Genomic DNA, 6765 nt, shown 5'->3' on the forward strand with positions numbered 1-6765 from the left:
GCTGAGTGAGAACGGCACAGAGTTCTGGTAGGGATAAACTCAGCCTTTGGTTATTGTCTTCTCTAGTTCTGTTTTAGAATTTGTACTAGTTTTAAATGTGGGTTTTTTGGTTTTAGTGTTTTTGTTATTTATTTGAAAATCTCTGGTGAAATAAAAGTTCCAGGCTCCAGCTGAGTTCAGTCATATAGAAGGATATGTGCCAGTTTTGACTTTTCAGCTAGTCCAGACAATGGAAATTGCTCTTGTCTAAAATTGGATAAAAGTGGATGAATAAGTTTACACACCAACCAACAATGCAGTAAGGTTCCCTTCTGTCCTTATCCCCTCCAGCATCTGTTGTTATTAGAGTTGTTGATTATACCCATTCTTACTGGGGTGAGGCGGTATCTCAATGTTGTTTTGATTTGCATTTCTTTTATGGCTAGGTAGGTTGAGCATTTCTTCATGTGTCTTTTGGCAATCCTTCTTTCCTCTTCAGAGAAGTTCTTTTTAAGTCTTTAGCACAATTGTTTATTGGGCAGTTGTTTCTTTGAAGATTTGTTGTTGAGGAATTTAATTTTTTGAGTTTGAGGTATATTTTAGATATGAGACCCTTGTCTGTTGTAAGGCTAGTGAAGATCTTCTCCCAATCCGTGGGCTTTCTATTGATCTTGCTAGCTATGTCCTTTGCCATACAGAAGCTCTGCAATTTCATGCAATCCTATTTGTCCAACCTTTCTTTGACTTGTTGTGTTTCTGGGTCTCTATTAAGAAAATTTCGGCCTGTGCCAAGGAGACCTAGGGTTTATCCTATTCCATTCTGTAATGTTTTAAGAGTGTCTGCTTTGACTCCGAGGTCTTTGATCCATTTGGAATTGATTCTGGTGCAGAGTGATATATAAGGATCTAGCTTTAGTTTTCTACAAGTAGTTAACCAATTTTGGCATCACCATTTACTGAAGAGGGTGTCTTTTTTCCATTTTATTTTTTTAGCTTCCTTATAGTAAATTAGATGGCTATAGGTCTGTGGGTTCATTTCTGGGTTTTTGGTTCAATTCCATTGATCCTGAGGTCTATTCTTGTGTCAGTACCAATCTGTTTTGATTACTATGGCTTTGTAGTAGAGTTAGGAACTTGGTATTGATATTCCTCCAGCACTGTTCTTTCTGTTGAGAATTATTTTAGATATTCGGGGTCCTTTATTGTTCCCTATGAATTTTTTGATTGCCTCTTCTATTTCCTTGAAGACTGAAGTTGGAATTTTGATAGGTATCGCATTGAATTTGTAGATATCCTTGGGAAGTATTGCCATTTTCACTATGTTGATCTGTCCAATCCAGGAACATGGGAGTTTTTTTTTTTTTTTTTTTTTTTTTAACACATTCTTAGTTCTGTTTTGAATTCCTTTTTCAGGTTTTTAAAGTTTTCATCATAGAGGTCATTCACTTCTTTGGTTTAGTTAATTCCGAGGTATTTTATTTTTTTGTGGAGGTATTCCAAACGGAGTTGGTTTCCTAATTTTAGCCACACTTTTCTCATTGTTGGAATACAGAAAAGCCATTGATTTTTCGGGATTAATTTTATACCCTGCTACTTGCCAAAGTTTTGAATCAACTTGAGTTCCCCTATGACCCAGCAATCCCACTTTTGGGCATTTACTCAAATGTTCACAAACAAGATCACACTAAAGCTACCAGCATAACTATGTTTACTACAGGTTTATTTACCACAGCTAAGATATGGAACCAACCCAGATGCCCCTCAGTAGATGAATGGATCAAGAAAATGTGGTATATACACACAATGGATTTTTAAGCCTCCATCAGAAAGAATGACATTGCCCCATTTGTTAGGAAAAGGAGAGACTTGGAAAAAATTTTGTTAAGTGAAGTAAGCCAGGCCCAAAGGAACATAGGTCCCATGGTTTCCCTTATTTGCACTAACTAATATTTGTCTGTGTCAAGCAGAAACGTCAGATAATTTGAATACATATTCAAATGTATTTTTCTTTCATGTGATTGTTTCTAACACATATAAGATTATTTCTTTGGTGCTTTGTATGTCCCTCCCCCATAGTATAACCCCTGCTTTCACTGTATTCGATGTCGGTATAATTTGTGGAGAGGAAGGGAAAAAACAAATCATTTAAATAAGGATACAGGCGGACCTATTTCAACAATGAGATATACAATTGGTTATGTCAAAAACGACCTTTACACCTTGGGTGGTGAGGGTTAGAAGGGGAGGAGGATAGGTGGGGGGCGGGGAGAGGATGGGAAGGGATGGGAACTGGAATCAAAGGAGGAGGCTACAATTCTTCATAAGTAATGTACTCATTATCTTGCCCATGCAATTTTAACCCCTCTGTAGAGTACTTTCACAATTTAAAAAAACATTAAGAAGAAAAAAATAAAAATAAAAATTGGATAAAATTCAGGACAGTTTATTTTCAGGTGACCACCTCCCCCCCTGAGCCTTACTCCAACAGAAGTGAGTGAAAAGATCAATTGGTGAAATGACTTGCTAAAAAATCAATCCCTGAGAAAATGAAGCTGTAGAAAATTACCTAGTTTAAAAGAAATATTGTCTTAACGTTTTGTTTGAAGACTTTAGAAAATGTATGTACAACTGATTTGATTTTTGGGTGCTTAAAGATGTGAGTGTGTTTTGTATGTGTTTGTGATCATATTCATGATAGAAATTTCCAGGGTGATGTAACAATTGGGTGAAATTGAGTTTAAAATTCAAAAGGTTATGAGGTTTGGACATTACCAAAACATTTTAAGGCATTTTCAAATGGTTTTAAATAGCTTTTTAAGGATACTTTAACTTGAAGATTAGAAAATCTGGTATTTTAGAATGCATAAGGCTGTTTATACTGTAATCAAGATATCGGGCTTAACAAAAAGGAGAAACTTAGAAGCTAACAAAAAACCTATTTTAGGAGTGAACAGTGAACAGGCAGAAGTGCAGTTCAGCTCGTCATGCATGGTGGAACAGGCCATGGGAGGAGTCCTCCCATGGTGAAAGTGGGCAAACTGGCTCAATAGCAGTTCATCTAACCCTAAAGTGTCGGATTGTGTGCGTACCTATTCCACAGGAAGGGCCAAGTGGCCCATCTTTATTCTGTCACTTTTCCCTTCACATAGACACTGGAAACATGATGGTAAAAATGAGTGATATAAAGATCTGATTAGCATTGCTAAAACTGCCCCTTGGATGTGTTAAAATTAAAATTAAGAAGGCCTTAAAAAGAGGGTTAAAATTTTATTTGTATAATGTTATTTGCTCTCAAAGATATTCTGCCATTGTGTATGTTTTTTTTTAAGGCATAAAGGTGTTAAGTCTAGTTTCTTGGTACAGTGATGGTAATTGTAATTTTTGCATTAAGAAAAAATGTTATTTGAGTTTAAAAGTTTTCATGTGTATCTGTTTTAAAACAAGCAACCAAGAGGAAATTGGTGACACACTTAGCCTTGAAAGTTCAAGGGATTTTTCAAAATGCAACTAAAAACTAAAGTATAGAATATTAAAACAGAGATTAATAGGAGGCTTAAAATTAGAATGGGTTTCTGTATATAAAGTTTAAAAGTATAATTGTTCTAAACATTTGCCTCAAAATACAAAAAGGAAACATTAGGATTACCAAAATAATTAATTCCTATTTCAGTTTGTTGTCATGTTTTTTTTGTAACAGTTCTCATCAGGCCCACAAAAAGGAGTGAGGATTCTTGTCAGATGTAACTTTTGCTCTTAATATGTTTCATGTAAGAATATGCTTAAAACTACTTCTATGTTGATCACCTTGTTGCTTTTAATTGGAGTAAAGTGGCCTTTTATGAGATTCATTGATCTGTAACTGGTTTGAATCCAGCCCGGGCAGAAAAAGTCCGTGTGAGACTGTCACCTCTACTCAGTCACCAGAAGGCTGAAAAAGCAAGCAGACCTGCTTTAGGATTCAATGTGACAGAGTGCTAGCCTTGAGCTGTAGAGTTAAGGGACAGCAGTCAGGCCCTGAGTTCAAGTCCAGCAACCAACTAAGGGAAATGTCAATAAGGCATTTTTCCCCATATGGAGAAACCATTCCTTGTATGAAAGCAATGTAGGAGCATCCAGATACCGTAAGCCAATGCTTGGATGGCAGAAATAATGTAAGATCCTAGAGTCATTTGTGTGTGGCCCTTCAAATATTGGTCAGAGCCAGGAGGTCATGGCAAGATAGTTTGTAAGCATGTCTAATGTCTATGACTATCTACCTTGTAAGGGACAGGAACTTGTCAGTCATCTGTGATAGTACTAAAAGTCTAAGGTTATATAATGTGGAGGATAGTTTAGATCCCAACGCCTGTATGTGCCAAAAGCTCTTATTGGCATTAACTTTTGGGCTGACACCAGCTACAAGAAATTCATCTGCTCAGGAAAGTTTTATAACTTGAGTTTTTTTTTTTTCTATTAATATCTGTCTGAAGGCCTGCAGAGAAAACTCAGACATTGTTAGGATTACAAGAGATCACATTCGTAAGCCATCCTGGAAGATCTTTTTGCAAAGCAGATGGCTAAATAAGCACCACTGCTGTAGCCAGAAAAAATGTCTGTGCATTTTTCAAAAGTTAAAATGTTGTTCTTAATGACATCTAACCTTGGTAACCTCTTTGTAAAATAGGCTAAGATTATATGTTCCTGGTTAGGTAGGATCAACACCCCTGAGTCAGTTTGAAGAAGTGACAGAATCTTCGCCCATTATCTCCATTTAAGAACAAGGGACCAGAGTATCTTTTTTAAAAATGTGACAAAATAGAATAGATAGAAGGAAAAGGCATGGGAAATAATAGTACAGGCCTGAGCCCTCTATATCTGCTTAGAAAATCCTAATCTTATTAAAAGTACAATCTAGTTTAAAAAATTGTCATTTTGGTTAATTGTCCTGGGCTACTATTTAAATAGTCTAAAAAACTAGGTGAGTCATAGCCTGCCAAGCCTATGCAATGAATCCCTAACCAGTCTTTGTAGGAATTTGCAGCCCAGAACGAGGTGTGACAGTCCCTTGAATCCACAGAGAGTCCCTGCTGCTGCTGCTGCTGCACACCCTAATGAGTAAAGTTCAACGACAACTTGACAGTCACCTGGAGGAAATCTATATCATCACCCAGACCATCTCCACCCTGGTAAAAGTAGACTGAACTCCTGCCTGATTCCATTACCTGAGAATGCTTCCTGGTTGAAAGCTGCTAAAACTAAGATCTTGTGGGACATTCTTTTGGTGATATCAAGTAACCTCTCTACTCCCACAGTGGATATTTGGGGCAAGGATATTACTGCCTTGCCTTAGGCACTTCAGGGTCACAACCTAGTTTGGCTCTGGTATGGTCATTATCTGCTTCCTCCTGGGTGTATTTTAAAGATAAAGGAGAGAATTATTTTAATTAATGGAGGTAAGAGGAGGAATGACACCCAGCCCTAATCTTAGCCTTAAAATCTTGCAAGTTTTTCATCCCACGGGTGCCTTGAGGCTTTCTGAGATAACTTGGTTCCACAAATCAAAAGAAAAATGTGCAGTTTTAAACTCTAGCCACAAAGGAGCTCAAGAAATTGTAAAGAATAGGAATGTAGTAAAGAAAGCCTTAGGAAGGAATTGGGGGAAAATTGGTATCCACTAGATAAGAAAGGATTTAAAAAGTAAGGATTGTCTTAAAATGTTTGTAAAGAAGAAAAACCTCAGAAAGTTTAAGTATGTAGTAAATGGTATTAGTATGTCTTAAAATTGGAGCTTACGAGTACAGCTGGTATAATGGTAAGTTAGCTGTGGTATATGGAGTCAGGATTGCTGGAAGAAAATATAAGGACCTTTGGTACTGTTAATTTTTGTTACTCACAATTGGACCTTGTAGACCTTGTAGATCAGCACAGTCCATCTATTAGTTCTGAGATCCCAATACCAAACTGTAAATATAGAAGAATGTACCAATTAGGGGACCATGATTGGTCCCTGATGCTCTAGAAGAGGAGAGAATGAAGAGCCACAGTAACTCCAATTTGAGATTACCCCCACCATCTTGTGCTAGGCTGCCCTCAGAGTAACTCAAAGAGAGAGAAAAAAAACGCAGTTTGCTAACAACCCTGCCCAACCTTAAGAAAGCAGAACAGTTGCCCAAGTGTTCCAGGAACAGAACATACCAATAGTTCAGAAAAAGGGCAATGTGGTTAGGGTGGACTCAAACCAATCATGTAACTGCTTGTGTGGAAGTTCCCTAAACTTGTTTGTTCAATACTATTAAAGCTGTGCTGATTTTGTGCTTAGGGACTCTTAGCCTCACGGGTTACCCGATGTGCAAAGGACCAAGCTTGAGCTTGCAAATATACAACTCTTTTGCTGTTTGCATTGGTCATGGTCTCTGGTGGACTTTCAGGAATTCCAAGTCCACACAATAGGGCTTGATTCAAAATGTCTCTTCCCAGGGAATTAAATGATGCCAATAATAGCTAAAATGACTTAGGGTCATTATTAACATCGAACACATGCTGATGTTTTTATTTATATCTCTCTTTCTCCCTCCCATTCTTTCTTCCACCATTTCTTTCTTTTCTTTTCTTTTCCTTCTTCCTTCCTCCCCCCCTCCCTTCCTCTCTCCCTCCCTTCCTTTGTTCCTTCTTTCCTTCCTTCCTTCCTTCCTTCCTTCCTTCCTTCCTTCCTTCCTTCCTTCCTTCTTTCCTTCTTTCTTTCCTTCCTACCTTCCTTGCTTGCTTGCTTCCTTCCTTCCCTTCTCTCCTCCTCCTTCTCTACTCTCT

This window comes from Dipodomys spectabilis, unplaced genomic scaffold (genome assembly GCF_019054845.1).
Source record: "Dipodomys spectabilis isolate Male_0828 unplaced genomic scaffold, ASM1905484v1 ptg000351l, whole genome shotgun sequence".
Taxonomy (NCBI): domain Eukaryota; kingdom Metazoa; phylum Chordata; class Mammalia; order Rodentia; family Heteromyidae; genus Dipodomys; species Dipodomys spectabilis.